At 28.5% G+C, this 21,713-nt stretch overlaps 1 protein-coding gene across 1 annotated transcript in view; it reads left to right on the top strand.

Annotated features, from left to right (window-relative positions):
- Nucleotides 1–5,992: 5,992 nt before the first annotated feature.
- Nucleotides 5,993–21,713, top strand: part of LOC107437274 (uncharacterized) — an 85,356-nt gene continuing 69,635 nt past the window's right edge. The window contains exon 1 of the mRNA XM_043052336.2: nucleotides 5,993–6,108. The gene's annotated coding sequence lies outside the window, so the exon portion shown is untranslated. The remainder of the gene's footprint in view (nucleotides 6,109–21,713) is intronic.

Here is a 21,713-nt window from a genome sequence, read left to right as displayed (position 1 = left end):
TTGTCCTCCAACACATAACAAAATAACTGGTCAAAATTGGTCAACATTTTAATTCATGATGCATTTATTTTGACGATAATATCGTGGTTATGAACAAACACAGTTAGTAGCGGGTAGGAAAATACTGAATCCTGTAATGTCATCTGGCATAGAGTACAGATGAAATTTGAATACTCTAGTTAATCAAAAAGTGGTCGAAAGTCTTAATGACGATAAATTCTATTTATTTTATTTCATTTTTATAACCGTCGTTGAACAGCCGATCCATTTTTTGGGGTTGACTACTACTAATGTTAAACACCGTAGTCTTATAACTTTGAACGCTATCCAGAATACAAGGTAACTTTTGAATCAAGCATTAGGAGAAATTTACCTTCGTTGAGGACTTTTTCATGGAACTAACCCGCATTTGCGTTACATGGAGAGGAAAACCACGAAAACTTACCACGGTTATCCTGATGCCAAGGGGACTCTAACCCATGATCCGCCTACCATTGAGGACATTTTATGTCAGCTATGGGGTCGGTATAAGCCAGATGATGAATTAACGTATCGACTAGATTCGAACCCGGTTCGAACCCGGTTCGCTTCATTGGAAGGCGAACGCTCTATCTCCTGAGCCACCACGACTTTGATTTATATTTATATTATTCTATTTTATAACCGTTGTTGAACAGCGGACCCAATTTTTATAAAATCTTCTATTAGAGTTCCGATTCACTTCTAATAGTTTCTAATTTGCTAAAATGTGACAAAGAATGCATTTACTTTCAGTCTTCTTTAATGGTCTAAATAAAATAAGAGAAACAGTTCCATAATACTTTTTTTGACAAAATATAACAGAGGAATGCATACGTTATAATGCTTTTTTTTGCCCGAAAAATATTTACTATCAGTGTTTCTTACTGACCAAGATGTAACAGACACATCTATCAGGAATCTTCATTGATTAAAGTGTAACAGAAAAATATATTCAACATCACCTTTCTCTATTGATCGAAGTGAAACAGAGGCAAATCCAATATCAGAGTTCTTTTTAGATCTAAGTGTAACAAAGAAACACATCCGCTATTAGCGTTCTTTATAGATCGAAATGTAAGAGAGACAAATCCAATATCAGAGTTCTTTTTAGATATAAGTGTAACAGAGAAACACATCCACTATTAGCTTTCTTTATAGATCGAAATGTAACTGAGAAACACATCCTCTATAAGTGTTCTTTTTAGATCTAAGTGTAACAAAGAAACACATCCGCTATTAGCGTTCTTTATAGATCGAAATGTAAGAGAGACAAATCCAATATCAGAGTTCTTTTTAGATATAAGTGTAACAGAGAAACACATCCACTATTAGCTTTCTTTATAGATCGAAATGTAACTGAGAAACACATCCTCTATAAGTGTTCTTTTTAGATCTAAGTGTAACAAAGAAACACATCCGCTATTAGCGTTCTTTATAGATCGAAATGTAAGAGAGACAAATCCAATATCAGAGTTCTTTTTAGATATAAGTGTAACAGAGAAACACATCCACTATTAGCTTTCTTTATAGATCGAAATGTAACTGAGAAACACATCCTCTATAAGTGTTCTTTTTAGATCTAAGTGTAACAAAGAAACACATCCGCTATTAGCGTTCTTTATAGATCGAAATGTAAGAGAAACGTNAGCTGCTGTCAGTGTGCGGGTGGGTGACCACTTGGATCAGTCTGCGTAGGGACCGAAGGTGTGAGGTATTGGTCCTGGGTAAAATGTTCTACCGGAAAGTGCTCGACTTTGCGTGCAGGTCGTCGGGCTACCGCAGCGGGGGTACCATCCCCTCTGCAGAGGATCAAAATTGTGATGGCATGTCTTTTTGATCATCCTCAGGGATGTTTCCCAGACGGTGGCCAATAGCATATTGTACAGCTCTAGTGCGACGTAAATGAACAACAACAACATAAATTAGATCCTTCAAAGTAAGATCGTTTGTTTAATTTAAAATTTGAATTTTAACACTCGTACGGAAAAGTCCTTTTAAAAATTAGCTCTTTTTTCCATTTTCAAAAAAAATTTTTTTTTTAAAGGTAAGTGAAATATTTTCATTTTATGATTAATATTAATAGTTATTATTATTATTAGTTTCAATAAAAATAGTTTTTGGAATGAATGACTGAAAGGATTTAACTGATATGAGGAAACATTTAAAATAAATTATAAGTTCTGAGATTTGCATATTTTCTCATTTAATTCTAAACTAAAAGAGGGTGCTTAAAATTAACAATTTAACCTTGAAAAAATCTGCTTAAAATTAACAAAGCCGATAAAAAAAAGTTATCTAAACTTATTTTTTCCATAAAGAAATTAAAATTCTTCGTTCGCTCTGCTCATCTTGTTCAGCCAGCTGTAAAATTGTTTACCGATAGAGCTGCAAACAAATAAAGGTTTTGAGTGGTGCATTAGAAAACTCAATGTTACAACTACAATTGTATCTTGATTTTTTTAAATACAATTACAATTTATTACTCCAAGATATGTATCTCCTGACTGTCACTTTATTTCTAATGCGCATGCACTGGATCTTGGCGCATATTATGGTCTGCTAAATCTGAGTATGTTCACCCTGTAAGTTGTTTTTCTGGTGTAGTACATCTCACCGATCAGTATCCAGCGTTAATGAAAGAGTTGGACTTCTCTCTCTCTATTTTTTGTTAGGGGTTTCGCCCCCGGCTTGCTATACTTTACCAACCCTTAGGACTCGATGAGCAGATTCTTAGTTCTTTTCAGATTGTTTCATTTGCTCATCTGACCTTTCCTTAAATTAAAATACTAAATGAAAGTTAAAAAATTCAAAATAAAATTATAATTGCTTGTCATGAACAAAAATGGAAATTCAAATAAAAAAAGCATTATTTCAATCTATTCTTTTAGTTATAAACAATAATATTGAATAACATTTAAACGTTAAGAAATACAAATTGTAAACATTTGAATCGAAAAATAATTACTTGGAAATTAAAATAAACAAATCGAAAGGAGGAATGGATAATATGAGGTCACACACACTCGTTGCCTAGGCGAGGGGGGGGGGAAGAAAATACGATATTAGAAACAGATTAAGGATAGGACTCTCGGTATTATTTTTTTGTTTAACGATCAATATCGAGAATCTTAATTAAAATAATCCCATACAATTTTTTTTAAGAAAGCGAGAATTTTCAACTTTGATTCTTCCCAAGAGATCGATAAAAAAAAAAAACAACATATTTTTTGTTAACCTTTCAGGATATTATCATGTCCGGGATAACTTTTCTCTAAAATAACTAAAACATTTATGACCACGGCAATAGCTTTTTTATAGGTAGATTTTTTCAATCATGAGAAGCCAAGAATAATATATTATTGTTTTAAAATATATATCAATTACATTGAACTTTGCCTTGAATTGCCATAGAACTTGCCTTGTTTGAGATCTGCAGATAAGTGGAAATTTTTCACTAGTAAACAAATACTTTTTTACAACATTTTTTACCTTTTTTCTACTTAAAAAAAGGTTAGTTTTAGAAAATCATCAGAAATGAATCTATCTAGTAACTAGTTTTAAAAAAAATATTTTTAAAACGTGGCATAGTTGAAAATAATCATGATAAATAATAATAATAATAATAATGATACATTAAATAAATCCAAAAAATTTATTGTACAGTAGAAATAGGATAAGAAAAATGCAAAGCTAAATGCAACTTTTGAATTTTTAATAATAGGTAGCAGAATTACAGGCAGTACTAGCAAATTTTTTACTTAACTTAAACTATATTTTCTACTCATAATAATATCGATTATGTTTTACTACAGCTTAAAAAATTTTCTTGCCTTTTTGCCCAGAATTTGCCAAAAAATCTATCTCAGAAACAAGGCTCATAAGCTTTTTTTTCCTTTTAAGTTTCTGGCATTTTATGAATTAAATGAAAAGCACTTTATTTTGTCATTAATATTGTATTTTTATTGGGGAAATACTTGAAAATGTCGAATAAGCCAGTAAATGACACATTCTTAGGGACATTAATCTCTAAAAATTACAAATAAATTATCTTATTTAATCTGGAAATGAAATTAAGCTTACGTTTATTATTTCAAATGGTTAATTTCTGCTTTAAACAAGAAGTGACTTAACATACAATAGTGTGCTGTAATATGAAGACTATTTTCTACTTTTTCATGAGGTTTTTGAATTTTTCTTAAATAATTAGTTTGTGAAAGTTGAAAAATGTAAATTTTATCAACATTTTCTGTGCCCTGTTATTTAAATTTAAAAACACGTTAAGAAAAATCTAAATCTGAATAAATATCGTGTATAACTTGTTTTGAGTTTTTGATTGAGGGTGGCGAGTGAGTTTCAAACAATAGTGAAAAGGGGGAACTGAATCAAAGTAGTTTGGAAAACACTGGAATAAGATATGGTTTTATCCATGATGAAGCAACTATGTAACTAAGAAAAACCGGAATCAAACGGTGTTGATACCAAAACTGTCCAAATTTAAAAAATAATTTTAAAAAAGTAAAAAGAACGATGAAGATACCTTTGGGTCATTTGTATGAATAGCTCTATTTAAAGATTATGAAAACTTATTCCAAGTACACATTGTTAGAATTATTGTTATAGAATTATGGTAAAATAACCGTCTATCCAATTAACCGTAAAGTTTACGGCAAAGAACACCTTTTACCTTTACGGTTTTGAAACCGTTAACAGCTATTGTGGTTAAAAAACTAAAAACTATACGGTTCATCTATTTGCGACTATCTTGGTTTCAAAACAGTAAAAATGAAATTTAACTGGGCATTGGATATATTTTAGCAGCTTTATTGTGCCGCCATCTATGCGTGAATGACAGTATCATATTATGTCAGTCCAGGGTCACAAATTGGGGAGTGTAGGACACTGGTAACTATTTTTATGTTGAAAGGAATAGTGAAAATATTGTGGTGTTAGCGCTGATGATCGTGGTCATAGGACGCAAGTCTATGAGAGAACAGCAGCGCGGATAAATAATGTCAGTCAAAAGACTAGCCCTCTCGTCTATAATATGTACCCATCGACAAGAAATTAAATGGCTTCATTATGTGGGCCTAGTTGATGCAATAAAAGTTTGGTTATTTAACCGTATTAGGTTTAAGTAGTTAATAAACGGTTTTTTTCACAGTTAACAATTTGAATATCATGTTATTTATGGTTATTTGACTGCTTTGTTTGAATATGGTATGTAATTTAATAAATTGTTATTTAACAATCTTTTCAGTGAAATTTCTAACAGTGCATGCCGCTGCAATATGCACTGTATCTTTGTCATTTATTTAACTTTCTTATATTTTTAGAAGGAAAAATATTTTTGAATGCACCTGTTGATATGAATAAAGGCAAAGCCCATTTAAAATATTTGCAGTGATGCTTTTAAAGGAGAGCAATCCTAACTTGACTTTGAAACGATGAAAGCGCAGTTAGATGTAATATCCGAGATCCCTTTCACCTGATTAGAGTTATATTGTTTTAAGTAAAAATTCATATAACCTTCATATTTATAAATAGCGTATTTTTAAACCACCTATTACACTTTCAGATGAGTTCCTGAGAACTGTCAGATAAAATATGAGAGCCGTTTAATGCATAGTTTTTATTCACGATTTTATCTATTTTCGTCTGCTCTTCGAAATCGCCTACGTCCGAATCCAGACATCAAAACCTTCTATCTGAATTACAATTAGGAATTAAGCCTATTCGCGCATAAATAGAACAAAAAGAAAAAACAGGTATCTAAGATAGACAGGTGAAAATCGTAACTCTCCCCGGCTGAGATGAAGGATACCGGAGAATTTTCCGTTAGAGAAGAACACTGTGGAATAAAACATTTTTTTGAGATTCGGTCTGTGAATGGAGCGTGAAAGGATGGTGGGGAGAGGGAGGAAGTGCAACCTTGACCACCCTAGGTCATTACCAAGCTAAGAAGGCGGAAGACACAACTTCTCTCGGCTCTTCCAAAGAACAGTCGATCTCATCTGTTGCTCCATCTGCTCCTCGCTTCACTCTAGTTTCGGATTTCATCCCACCTGACTTCGGAGAGAGAATCTGCCGGTGAGTCAATGATTTACTTGTGATTGCCATTGATGTTGAGAAAATTATGTATGAAATATCGTTTGCTCTTTAACTTATGTTCGTTGAAATTTTATGTCTGGCGTTATGTTTGATAATATCGTTTGCTCTTTTTTATGTGATGTTAAGCTATTTCATATCGAATATAACTTAATGATTTTTCAGTTTATGTGAATTAATATAAAATAATATCGTTTACTCTTACATGATTTGATAATTTCATATGTTTATTTTCGAATTATAATTTTAAAAAAAACATTATCACTAAAGAAAAATTTTAATTTTTTTTTCCATTTTATACATACAACATCTAGATACATTACATATACATGATACAAAGATTGAAGTATTTTAAGACACAAATTCTTTTTATAATGTAATATTTATAAACACCCCATATTTTTTACAGAAAAAATATAATCAGTTAATGTGTGATTAATTGGACAAACAGTTTCCGTTAGTTAAAAATTTTGAAAAAATTATTATTTTTTATAAATATAAAAAAATAGTATTTTTAAATTGCTATTTGTGAGAAATATTATGCTGATTGATTCTTAATTGAGGCACTTTAAATTGTTTAGTAAACTATTTTGAAATGGCTGCAATAGTTAAAACATGCTTGAAAAATATTATTGTTTTTAATTCAAAAGTGCTCAATGATAATAAATTTTATAAAATTTTTTTTCTCAGTAAAACATATTTCGAGTGGACGACTTTTACAGTTTCCGTAATTAACTCTTGCTATATAACGAAACATTATGAAGCCCACATATTCCCCCACTCGCTGTCTTAGCTAAATTATGGAGTTCAAAATTTTCAGGATACAACTACCACTTAGGACATAAAAAAAATACAAATACGACAAAAAGTAGTGTTAGTTCTGAATCATGTTTTTGCATCTAATTTTATTATTTAATTAAATATTAATAAAATATTTCTCCCGTTTATAAGATAATCAAGGAAGTTAAAGATTTATTTTTTTCGAAATTGAGTCATTTGCAAATTTAGTTCTCTCATATGTATTTTTACCTGAAGAACAAATAGACACGGATACATAGGTCTGAAAATTGCGAATTACAGAGAAAATCTCAACGTCAACTCTATAAAACATGACTTATTATCGTATTAAATTACTGTAAAAAGTACTAGCACCCTGATTGCAGCGTCCGTAAAATCCTTTTTGCCATAAAATCAATTTTTCGAAAAATTTTTATACCGTAATTTTTACAGTAATATTTATTCGATTACAGGACTTCAGTGATTTTGCAGTAAATATTGCTCTAAAAATAATGGCATGCCGGATATTTTTGTTCCGCAAAATTTTACAAAAAAGTACTCCGCACGCAAGGTGCCAGTACTTTTTACCATAATTTGAGCCGGAATTTTTTAACAGTGTATAAGGGAATATCAAATTTTTAAACTTATTATGCGATTATAAATGATGTAAAAGTTCGAATATCTCACAATTCAAAATTTTTTGATTATCGCTAAATTAAATGGCAATAATTAATAAATAATATGAAATTACTTTTAACACGAAATTATAGTTGAATAGATGAATTATATAATTGTGTGAAAAATGTTTTTGATTGACTTAAGTAATTTATGCTATATAGCAAAAGAGAAATAGCAAAATTAACACCAAGGGACTCAAACTTTTGGCTACTCTCTTGACTAAACTATTAACACTGTATTTTTAAATAGCGGCAACCCCTCTTACATATTTTGAGTGCAAAGATTTCGTAACCTTTTAATAAAATCATATTTATTGAAAAAAAAGAACATTTCTGTGCCAGATTTCATAACTTAAAATAGTATCTGCAAAAAGTATCTGGCATATTTAAAGTCAGACCTTTGAATCACCACCTGAAATCCCGATTGATCGATTAGATAACGAGTTATTAAGGTGTTTAATGCTTTGTTNACTTGGGATGTAAAAAAAACGCGAATATGATAAAAAAGTAGCGTTAGTTTTGTATCATACTTTTGTATATCTTGTTTCATTATTTAATTAAATATTAATAAAATACTTCCGTTGTTTATAAGATAATCAAGGAAATTAAAGATCTATTTTTTTCGAAATTGAGTCATTTGCAAATTTAGTTTTCTCATATGTATTTTTACCTGAAGAACAAACAGACACGGATACATAGGTCTGAAAATTGCGAATTACAGAGAAAATCTCAACGTCAACTTTATAAAGCATGACTTATTATCGTATTAAATTACTGTAAAAAGTACTAGCACCCTGATTGCAGCATCCGTAAAATCCTTTTTGCCATAAAATCAATTTTCCGAAAATTTTTTATACCGTAATTTTTGCAGTAATATTTATTCTATTACAGGAGTTCAGTGATTTTGCAGTAAATATTACTCTAAAAATAATGGCATGCCAGATATTTTTGTTCCGCAAAATTTTACAAAACAGTACTCCGCACGCAAGGTGCCAGTACTTCTTACCATAATTTGAGTCGGAATTTTTTTGCAGTGTATAAAGAAATATCAAATTTTTTAACTTATTATGCGATTATAAATTATGTAAAAGTTCGAATATCTCACAATTCAAAATTTTTCGATTATCGCTAAATTAAATGGCAATAATTAATAAACAATATGAAATTACTTTTAACACGAAATTATAGTTGAATAGATGAATTATATAATTGTGTGAAAAATGTTTTTGATTGACTTAAGTAATTTATGCTATATAGCAAAAGAGAAATAGCAAAATTAACACCAAGGGACTCAAACTTTTGGCTACTCTCTTGACTAAACTATTAACACTGTATTTTTAAATAGCGGCAACCCCTCTTACATATTTTGAGTGCAAAGATTTCGTAACCTTTTAATAAAATCATATTTATTGAAAAAAAAGAACATTTCTGTGCCAGATTTCATAACTTAAAATAGTATCTGCAAAAAGTATCTGGCATATTTAAAGTCAGACCTTTGAATCACCACCTGAAATCCCGATTGATCGATTAGATAACGAGTTATTAAGGTGTTTAATGCTTTATTTTATGTTTGATACATCTGCTGCCTAAATTAGGGATTTTTTGTTGTTTTAATTTTTTTTTTGTCAGAAAATTAAAGTAACGATATATTGAGACTTTCGCAAGTCAATGTTCAGATTAAGGGTGTTATTTCTTTCTAGATGAAAAATATTTATAAATATATATTTGATGTTCTTTTTTGTGTTTTATTTATAGAAAATTTGAACAGATTCGTCTTGTTGATATTCTCTTTTTAGTATTTTTCGAGGACATGGGAATTTCTTGAATTCATATTGAATAGCGTTTCATTTTATCTTTTCTCTTAAATTTTCTAATAAACCTTAGTAGTTTTATGAAAATACTTATTTAAATTATACTGACGACAAAAAGGCAATGCTATTTAATTAAAAATAGTAATATACTAACATACATATAATAGTATACATTGAATCGTAATATTGAAAAGATAAATTTAAACTTGGATAAATTTTTCTAATCCTTTCGGAGTTTAGAATGAACAATAAACTTTGTTTTCAGCATTTTTTTTGTAAAAAGAACTTTAAGTCTTAAAAAGTATACCATGATACGAATGAGTTAGTTATCTAAAGTTAACCACTGTGTCGGGATTGAGGGCTTAACATTTACTCGGAATTCTATTTATGTATGTTAATACTTGAACCGAAAAAACGAAAAATAAAGCGCTTGAAAAGGGACTAGTTCTAATATTCCTTAAAGTGTGCCAGTGTCATTGTGTCAAAATAAGAATTAAAATGAAAAAGTTTATTTTTAAAACGCTACATTTTTTTAAAGGCATAGCTTTAACCACTTGAGGCATAGCATCCAATACATTGAACAACATTCATTTCAATTTTATGAATTAAAAAGTATTATTTTAAGATTTTTTCTGTTTGTATACTTTTACAAAGTTGTTTATGAAAAAATATAATTGGATTTACCATCGTTGATCGAAGTTTTTAATTATGATGAAAAATTATTACAAAGGTAAAAAATTAGATTCACTTTGAAAAGTTTTATGGTACATAATTATCGTATTAATTGACTCTATAATCGCGATAAAGCTCACCTCTAAGCATTACCAAGGCTACGACAGCATTGTTAGATAATTTTTTAATGGCTTAACAAATAGGGCCTCTTGTCACAAAACTTCGTGACTTTTTAATATTAAAAATGATTTACGTTAAATGTACTTAATAATTAGAACATACCACTTTTACTATATAATTGTTAAATATGAATCAATATTCACTACTTACATTTATTCTGATTCATTGGAAGCTGCTCTTTTTATAGGTTTTCTAGACAAATGAAGAGTATAAAAGTTGTTTTAGAACTTTAGTCATAATTATCATCTTTTTCATAACTTACCCATTAAACAAATATGATATAATAGTTCTCAGTTTTGAAAAGTATTAAAGCTGAAATTGACGAAAAATAACTATAAGTAAAGTTTTGAACCTCAAAAAATAAAATTTTTCATGAAAGAATTCAATCTCCATTCGGTCAAATATTGCATTGACGTCATTTACAATGGACAAAAAAATAACGATCAAAACTATTTTAAAATTATCGTCTGCTATAATACCTTTGTGGAAGAAAATATTTAAATTATGAAAAATAACTGGGTTCACTTCAGGAAGAAGATCACGGATATCCATACACATGACCTATGACGTCAGCGCCAGCTTCATAGTTTTCATACAATTCATTAGATAAAATTTTCATAATTACTACTATTCTTATGAAAAAGAATCTGATTTTTTTATTGCTTCTTTTTTTATATATCTAATATTTTAAGCAATATCAATGCAAGCGATTTTATGAATTGGCCAAGCATTACACATCATACTGTATAAAATGCTTGAAGGTTATGTTACCGCGAGTATAGTGGATTTTATTTCATGACCAAAATGTGAGGAAACACTCTATATGAATATCTAACATCATATAGAAAAAGTAAAAATTTAAAATCTACATTTTTTATGCAATGCTAAGCACTATCCTATATTAAAATAAATTAAATTAAATTAATTGAATAACTTGTAAATATTTTAACTAATTTATAAGTTTGCGCTCTTCTAAGCAGCATATTCTAAAAAGAAAACCACATTTTCTGGCGTTATTTAATACTCGTGTCTCCGTAGATTAATACAACATAAAGACCGAAAAGAAAAATTGAAAGATGATATTAAACTTATTAGTAATTTCAGTCCAAAATGCAACATTACAGAGAAATTGAACATGTTTTTTCTTTTAATATTTTGTATGAAAAATCCTATCTGATTACAATTTAATGCAAAAGCTCTAAAATAACTTTAATATGCGGAAACAAATTTTATAACGACCATAAGCTTCTAACTTAACTGAATCCTCTCCATAAAATCTTACACTTTTTTAATAGGAGAATGCCATTTTTTTGTACCAGTAATACTAACACAAACACAGTTTAAAGGGTGAAATACCAATTTTTTAAAACAAACTTTAACTGATTTTCTATTATTTGCATTAGTTTCTCCATCTATTAAAATAATCTAAAAATCATTGCTTTGATTGTTAAAAATTTCTATTTTTAACAATCAAAGGAATCGTTTCATTTCAACTTAATTAAAGTAATAATTACGAAAAAACGATCATAAAAATAACTACCAAACCAGTAATTTGTCAGAATATGCATCTACTAATCATTGACAAGTAAATATATAAATGGTTTTTGGCAACTTAATTACATCATGAAAAATCTTAATTCTCAGCTTTCTACGTACAATTATTGTTCCATGATGAGTCGCAGGTAGTAATAATAAAAAAAAGTATTTTATCTTATTTATATAAAAATGTTTAAGCTAGAGGTTGAACTATATCACTTAAGTATTATTATTATTCAATCGATTGTTGTAATATTGTAGTTGTTCAGTTGGCAGGTGATTGATCTCGACGTTAGTTTAGACATCCTCTATTGATGTATATAAAGAGAGAAAAAAGTCTGATAAACTACTGTAGTACATGGTTAATGACACTTCTGGAAAAAAAAGACACATTAGTTTTCTAATAAAAAATTTGTTTGTAATAAAAACCATATTTAAACCCTTCACTTGGGTATGTTTCCATTCGTATGGTAAAGGTTTTTCAGAAATTCCGGTTTTCAAAATTATAATTCTTTTTACCACACATTAAGTAAAAAATACAAAACTAAAAAGTAAAGCTAACCAAATAAATGAATTTTATGCCTTGCTCTGAAAAAAATCAATTTCAATTGCATTTTGCAATTTCAATTCAATTTTGCATTTTTCCAAAATCAATATCAAAGCAGTTAGGTAAAAATTACCGAGCCTCTTGTCATTCCTCTAGATTTAGAAATATTGCGAATTTTTTCGTATTCTAGTAGCTTTGACCATACTTTTTTTCTCAGAACTACATATTCGAAATATAAATTTTACACGTCGAATTATTTTATGATAGAATTAACGAATTAAAATTCAAATTTTATGATTGTGTCGAATTCATAGTTATAGAAATCTTCGAAATGAAAGTCGATACAACTAATGCCATTTAAAATCACGTTGAATCCAAGTTCTCGTTGTAATAAAGAAAAAAATATTGGATTTGTAACATATAAAAATATTTGAAAAGACTGATTTTAATATTTATTTCATAATATTAAAAAAACAGTGGAGATAAAAGGCGAAAATTAAGGTGGATCCGTCCAATGGGGAGTAAGGAAAAATAGGTGTGAGAAAAGTTAGATATTATGGAGTATTTATTCCTCTATTAGTCTCGTAATGAATTCAATCATATATCTCATAAAAAGTTTAGAAGTAGCAAATAAGTTCAGTTAACTTTGCTTTATATTAACTACATATATTGAGATATTGTGGTATGTAATATTTTACATTAAGGTCATCACCCTTAAAGCATTTAAGGAAGCATCATTAAATTATAATTTATCTTTTTGAAAATGTCGAAAAATATGATGATACGGGATATAGGGGAAGTCACACGGGAAAAAAAACCGCATCATTTTCTGAAAATTTGATACTTTCGGATGGAATGTGGGATATGAATGACGTCAGAAGAGAAAAATGTTGCACTTCTGTTATTTCTGAATTCTGCGTATTTTAATTCATTCAGAAAATATTAAGTAATATGTATGACATATAATACTCAAATCTCAAAAATATTTACACTAGCACGTATACGTAAATATAGTTATATATCCATTAATAATTCATATATTTTGCTATTATGTTCGCTTCCATAAAATAAATTATGCTTTCTTGATATTTTTCTGATTTTTTTTAATAAAAAATTTAAAAAAAATTTCCTCTGCAAATTGGTTTGACCGACCGATTTTTCAATTTTCTAGTTCATTTTCTACACTGCAGAAAATTACGGAGAAAAGTACTGTCACTCAGGGTGCCAGTACTTTTTACCGTAAAATCTATTTTTACAGTGAAGTTTTACAAATCGAAAAACACCGTAATATTTACTGTAAAATAACTGAATCACTACAACTAAGTAAATATTACTGTAAAAATTACAGTATAAAATTTTACGGTAGAAATGGACTGCACTCAGGGTGCAGTAACTTTTATCTTACTTAGATCCGGAATTTCTTACAGTGTATTCTAGCATCTGTCAGTCACTTTTTTAAAAACAATTTTAAAAATTTTACGGAAATCATTAAAGAACGATCATCAGATTATCGACAATTATTTTGTTTTAGCCTTTGTATCTATGTACCTAAAATTTCAAATATATTAAAATGGTCGCTTTTTTTAAGCTGCTTCTTCTGTATAATCCAAAAACAGACAAAAATTCATTTATCATAATATAAAATTGTCTAACTATTAGTTACTAATCGAACTATTAGTACACCTATAGAAAACTCAGTTTTACCTTAATTAAAAAAGGGTGGAAAGCGGTTTTTCTAATAGAAGGTATTAACAACATACAAACTTATCTCATAAAGATATAAACTTATCTTCTATGTTTCAGTGAATTTTTGTTTTGTTTTGTAATGAATAGTTACTAGACTAAGAATAACATGTTTCCGTTCTTCAATTTAATTTAGTCAATTTCTTGTTTGTTTTTAATTTTTCATGGTATAACGTTAAAAATTACGGGAAAGTATAAATTGGTCAAAATAAATAAATTTTAAGCACATTTAAAGAAACAACTTATAATATAAAGAGTAAATAAATTTAAAAATAGAAACAAGTACGGAAACTGGAATTCTTGGTTTTAACCTTCAATGCAATAACAATTAAACACTGTAAAACGAAATCAATGCAAATACAAGGAAATGAAAGTAAATTAAAAAAAGAAAGAAATTGAAGCACCTGTTAAAAATATGAGAACAATTTAAACTAAGAATGCTTGTTGTAATTTCACTTTCAATTTTCCCACGGCATCCAGACAATTAAAGCAATGAATAATACTTTAGAAGAGTCAGGGTAAATTGATTTTGTGATTCTCACAATGATTATTCCACTTCAATAATTACATCCTGGTCTAATCTTGTGAATCTTTTTTTTTTCTTGAAATATATCTCTTCTGGAATGATCCACTCGATTTGCTCAAAAATTTTGGAAATTTGAGAATAAAATCATAAAATCAATTGTTAATAATTTTTTTAGATTGCAAATTCGCCCATAAATTATGAATATGAATAAATTATTACCATCAATGAATAACCTGTCAAATTAGGCATTAACGTTTGACTTAGGTTAATATTGAATTGAATAATTAACGACTTGGTTTATGGCATACTAAAGGGATGTAAAACGTCATACTTATTTGACATGTGTAACATTGAGGAATTATAGTTTACTTTTGTGCACAGTGAGCAAAAAATCACCCTGAATAACTCTTGATCTAATGACAGGATCTTCTCGTTTTAGGAATCAATCTTAATAGTTCGAGGGGTGGCCTAAAATATGCTAATTAATTAGTGCAGACCATATTTTAAGTTGCGAAATCAGACACAAAAACGTACTTTTTCTGAATAAATATACCTTTTTATGATAGATTCGGATTTTGGACTCCCAAAATATAAGTGGTAGCCACAATTTGATAAACATGGTCTCAATAATTAAGAGAGAGGTCCAAAGTTTAGACCCCTCAATGTTAATTTTGCTTTTTGAGTGTGTCGTCATGTCTCAAGAACATTTTAAGCGAATTGAAAAATTTGTGCACGCAACTATAAAATTCATCTATGCAAAGATGAATTTTACAATTCTATGCAGACAGTAATTTTTACAATTAACTACACAATTAACAATTCTATACAATTAGCAATTCTATGCAAACAGTAATTTTTAGAAAATGTTTTTATTTTTAAAAATTTTTAAAATTTTTTTTTTAATTATGGTCGAAAAAATTTGGAATTGTAAGGTATACTATTTTTTACATCATTTTAAAATTTCTAATTTTGTATGCAAAATACAAAATTTGAGCGAAATTGGTTAAACAGTTCCTGAGAAATCGAATTGATTTTTTTAAAGAAGTTGCATAGTTAAAAATAGATTTATTAGAAACTATTCAGCCAATTTCGCCCAAATTTTGTTTTCTGACACATAAAATTATATTTTTCAAAATGACGTAAGAATGTATAGTTTACAACTCAAATTCTTGACTATTATTAAATAAAACTATAAAAATAATAAATATTTACTAAAAGTTATTTTCTGTTTGGAAATATCGTTGGGATAAACGAATTTTACAGTTACGTAAAAAAATTATAATTCCCTTTGAAGGATCTCGAGATATGGAGAAATACGTAAAAACTAAAATCAACTACTGGGGCCATATTTTAAACTTTGCTGTTACCCCTTTTATTCTGAGGCTGAGAAATCCAAAACATGAGGAAAAAAGGCTAGATGGAAGCTAGTATAAGTTGTCTACGGTAAGAACTATCCCCGCTTTAAAATCTAAGGTCATTTGCTGTAATGGAACCAGGAATAGCTCATTTTAGGAAGGGTAGCTTTTCTTCTCTCTAGGGCTAACACACTAGAGTGACTGAAGAAAAATATACCCTTTCATTCACCGACCCGTGCCAAAACCTGTCTTAAGCAATGACCTCACACCCCTACTTGAAATAGTAATACCTTGTTACCATAGTCACCGTCACAGGTCCAGACGAATGGCTAGGGAAGTTCTTGCTTTAGACAAACTGTATTATACTCATTATCCTAAGCTATCCTGGTACCATTAAGTAAACTCAACAATTTTAAATGCTCGGTATTCTCATCTGCTTCAGCTCTAGTGTGATAAAATGTCGAAGTAAAATTCACAAGTTCTACCAGTTGATTCGAATACCAAATAATAATTAATATAGTTTTCGAAACGAGTAATAGTGTATTTGATCAAAGCCTAATGGCATCATAGTTGAATGCACATTAGTTAGAATAATCGGAAGTCAATGTTAAGGACAGTACAAAATTTAGAAAAAAAGGAAAGAAAAATATGATTCAGTTCAGTTAACTTGGCAATGAGACGTTATAAAAACAAATTAAAATAATGAACAATGGAAATTGATGTGATAGTGATTCGTTCTTAGATAATAAAACAATTGGAACTTTTGTAATTGAATATACAATGGATAAGACATGTATCAATATTTTTATACCAAGTACCTTCACTCAGTTATTATTTTTAAATTTAACAGGGTTCTTTAAACTTCAACCAATATTTTTATTTAATCGAAAATGACCTTTAATGATAGCTATTATGGAGTTGAAAACGGCTATTATGGAGTTGTTATTATATCTAGAGAAGCTATAAGATTTGTAAAAATTTTACATGAATTGCTATTTGTAAACTTAATGCTCATTATTCAGTTATTATTTCAGTTCCTAGGTTATTCCTGGGTTATAATAAGATTAAACATAAAGCTTTCTTTGCTATGAGTTCCGTAAAGTGTTATAAATATATATAATATATTCAAATGTAATATTCATTTAACAAATGTGTTTAACACAAGATTTCCCAAGGAAGTCATTTTGACTGCTTTTTAATTTCAATTAGAAAAAAAAATGAAGAATATGATGACACAATTTCTTAGAATTTTGTGACTTTTTGTACAACATATAATTTTTTTTATTGTTAATATTGACTAATAACTTGTTATATAACTGTAAATCATATTAAAAATATTAAAAAATTAATTTTAAACAAATTTCTTTACACATAAGTTATTCTTTCACAATGCAGTCATTTTCACCGCTTTTGGGCAATATAGGCATATACTAAGTATCAGTCTTTCTAGCGTTAAAAATTAGTTAATTTAATATCAGGCAGTAAATTTGATAAAATATTTAGAAAAATATTGCACGCTAACAATAATCGTAAAAAAAGTTACAAGAGTTCATAATTTCTTTGCCTTTTCCTCCACTTTCTTTTTTTATTTTTATATTATGTATTTAAAATAAATATTTTTCAATATTTACTCTGAGTATTAGAATTTAACGGAAAATGGTTTAAGAATGATCAAATATGCTGTAATCAGAATGAACAAAAAGATAAGAGCTTATTTTCTTTTCAACTTTCTTTACAAATAGTCAAAACAAGTTTCTCATATGTTTGGCGAATATTTCTTCCGCCTTGCTGAATGTGGAATTTTCCTCATTGAATAAAGCCCCTCATCTTTAGTCAACAAGATTAATTTAATTTACGGTGAGAGTTTAGTAAGAAGTATTGCAAACACTTCTGCTAGCCAGTAAAAGAATTTTTTTTGCTTACTTTTTTTTTACTAATCACTCAATCATGCATTGAGATCTGAGAGCTCCACACGTGATTACCCAAATGCACGCGCCAATGGGCATTTTAAAATGTTTTCATTTCACCTTCTCAAGGTAGATGCAAGAAATAAAATACAAATAAGCTTTTGAATTTATTGCAAGTCAGGAAATGCACTTAAGACTGTACAGAACAGGAAGGCCAGGTTAAAGAATTGAGGTTTATTCCCCTGGTTATAGTTATTGGAATAATAATAAAAAACAGAAATATTGTTTGTTTTATTTTCCTGCTTTCTTTATCTTTAATCTCATAATAAAAGTTCTTAAGAGTATTAGCGTTTTTCTTTACGTGAAAAGCTGCATTCTGGTATTACTAATCTATTTTAGGATTGCTGGTCACAAATTACATTTAAGCTGTTCTTACAGGGAGAAAAATTTGAGCAACATTCTAGTCTGCTTTAAGAATCCATCTTATGCTTACAAAAATATAAATCAACACCGTTTATAATCTTTTTTTTTTGAAAATATACCCCATAATGTACCCCATGAAAATATACCCCATTTAACAAAATGAAGGGTAAGTTTTATGAAAATATACCCCTCATTATGTTAAAATTTTGTACAAAAGGTAAAAAATAAAAATGTATTATAATTTCCATTTAACTGTATCTATTAGATAATCACAAGTAGTGGTCGAAAGTAGCGCACTGTACGTAATGAAACTACTGTAATTGCTACTTCTTTTCGTGGTTTGTAGTGTAGTGTGCTACTTTTTTGAAAAATGTAGTGTAGTAACTAGTGCGATGCACAAAAAAAAAAAAAACAGAATTTTGTTGCGTTTTCTGGCAACTACTTCGAACTTGATGGGTACAAATGCGGGTCTGTCAATGAATGTACCATGAAAATGACCCTACAGCTGTAGCTGAGCCTTAACAGAAATCATGTATTTAAAAACACGTATAAAACTTATTTTTGAACTTGTTATTACGAAAAATAGATAATTAATAACTTTGGTAACACTTTCGCATGCTAATGCACATTCGTAAAACATTGATGTTATTTGAAAGGAACGTATTTTCGATGTACTTAATTTCTCAGAGGATTAAAAGGGCATTAAGCAGTCAAAATATTGCAAGTATTTTATAATTTCGCAATCTTAGATGAAATATTCGAAAAAAGCATAAAAAGTTGAAGGCTAACTGAACAAATTTGAAAAAAAAAAAAATGTTTTGGGACAACAAACTGGTGTATGTAAACATGAAAAAATAGTTCCGAATTATTCCCTAATATTTGATATAAGCCAATTTTTAATTCAAAACCATTTTGAACTCAGGTGTAAATTAAAGTCTCTAGCAAAGATCGTCTCTTCAAAGTAGTGAAGTTGTTACTAAATTACAAAGTAGTCTGTAGTCACTACATTTTTAAAAAAAGTAGTTGTAGTTAACAACATTTGTAGCAAAGTAGTTGTAGCTTTAATAAATTACAAAAATAATGTAGTTTTTCCGACAACTGATCACAAGTAATTATCATTAATTACTTAAAAAGAGTGTTTTTATATTGAAGTTTCAAAATACTCAAAATACAGAAATTTAGCTTTTTTTTTTTTTTTAAAAAAAAACTCGCTCTAGAAAGCTTAATATTTTACAAATATTTTATCAAAAATAACAGGTTACATTTGTCACAGATGCAGTTCAGTAACAAATCCAAAATCAAATGGGGGAATACATCTCTTTTTTTGGAATGCTATTTAGCATTCCTCGGTGTATTAAATACAGTTCGTTAACACAGCCCAACAAGGCAGAGTTAACCTTTCGTTCGTCTTAATGAGAATGACCTATCTTTTACTTAAGTTTGAGAAACATATTCTGAAAGAACAATAGAGCGCTTTTTGGGTGAGGTGATGATGATGTATTGTATCCAACAAAGTAATCAAAATATTTTCCCTCCGAATATGATGATGGCCTTTGATGCTTTAGATGTTACTCGTTATACGAATGCATGGAAACAAATTACAAAGAAATAAACCATAGGTGATATATTTGAATCAAAAAACAACCCTTAATTCTAAATCAATGCTTCTCGACCTGTTCTTTCTGAAGGCACACCTTCATATTAATATTAATTTATTACAGTAATTAGAGTTCACACTGAATTATTGTCACAACAATAAAATAACAATAACACAGCTTTCTGATTAATTAAAAATTAGCATAGTAATAAAAAGAATTGAAAATCGTTTCGTTTCTCTAATTTTTTATATTATTTAAGTCCAAAAATTTCGGACCGTTAACATTTGCTAATACTATTTAAAAACGCGTATAAAAAATATCTCAATGATATGCAGCAAAAATTTTTAAAATAGAAAAAAGTAATGAGTTTTGTAGTAAACAAATAAATTGCAAATCAATAATGCTTAATTTTTAAAAAATATCAAGTGAATAAATTAAAGCGAATGAAATATTTATCAATTAATTTTCATATTTAAATAAACTTAATTGCTTCGTTTAAAAACTTTAGCAACTTAAAATTTTTTTTGTAAATATTGTCTAAGCATTGACCAAGTTATAATGACATTGATACTAAAGCGTATACTTTAAAACAAATATTTCAAACTATTTTAAGTAAATTCTTCAAAAATATTTCTGCAAAATATCAAATTATGCATCCTTTGATTCCTGAAAAGTTTCAGTAATAAGTTAAGGCATTGCAAAAGTACTCGAATCTTTATAAAAAAAATATATAAGATTCCAGTTCTTAGTAATATTTTAGATGATCAGAATTAACAAAAAAATACTTTGGTCTTTAGTTAAAATATATTTTGAGCAGAAAATGAAACGATATGAAAACTTAAAAGGACTTGCAGTAATAAGAAGTAGTGCGCAAAAAGAAGAAATACACCCTGAATAACTTTTGACTTAATAACCAGATATTAGCGCATGAGGACTCTATATTTATAGTTTGAAGGTCTAACCTAAAATATGCTAATTAATTAATGCAGATTCTATTTCAAGATACGAAATTTGACCTAAAACGCACTTTCTATGAATAAATAAACTTTTGTTTTAGATGGATTAGGATTTTTTGCCCTCAAAAACAGGGAGCAGCCGCAATCTATGAAATATTGCTAAAATAAGTAGATCAGAAAGCAGTCCAAACTTTTGACCACTTACTGTTAATTTTACTTTTTGTGTATTTCCCCATATCTCGGCAATTTTTTCAACGAATCAAAAAAATTTTACATACAATTATAAAATTCGCTTATTTAAATCTGATTCCATGATGATTCCAAAAAATAATTTTTATTTATTATTTTTTATTATTTTATTTAATAATTGTGGATTAAATTTTGAATTGTGAGGAGTACAAATTTTTACATCTTTTTAACTATAAAGCAAAATTTTATATGGCAAAATACAAAATTTGAAAGAAATTAGGAATAATTAAAAACTAATTGAAAATAATTTTTTGCACGTGAAAAATGTTTGGAAAAACAAATTATATAATTGTGTGGAAAAAGATTTTGAAGTTAAATTAACATTAAGGGGTGCAATCTTTGAACTGTTTTCCTGACCAAACTATTTTGATCATATTTACTAGACTGCGACTACATCGCATAAATTTTTTTGAGCATTGTACATAAAATAATGAAAAGTGTTCAGTTGTAGTAAGGTTGGGGTATCCATAAATTAAAAGTTGTAATTTTTCAAACATTGTTTGGAAGAGTATATAAAAAAAATTAAAACGTAAATATAAATATTTTCCTTTAATTTTTAAAATTTTTATTTATTCTGCGCTATTTAAACAAAAAATTTTTCAAGATATTAAGGAGCATAATATGAGTACT

Source organism: Parasteatoda tepidariorum, chromosome 5 (genome assembly GCF_043381705.1).
Source record: "Parasteatoda tepidariorum isolate YZ-2023 chromosome 5, CAS_Ptep_4.0, whole genome shotgun sequence".
NCBI lineage: Eukaryota > Metazoa > Arthropoda > Arachnida > Araneae > Theridiidae > Parasteatoda > Parasteatoda tepidariorum.
Note: the sequence above shows the minus strand (reverse complement) of the source record. Positions and strands in the feature narration are given on the sequence as shown.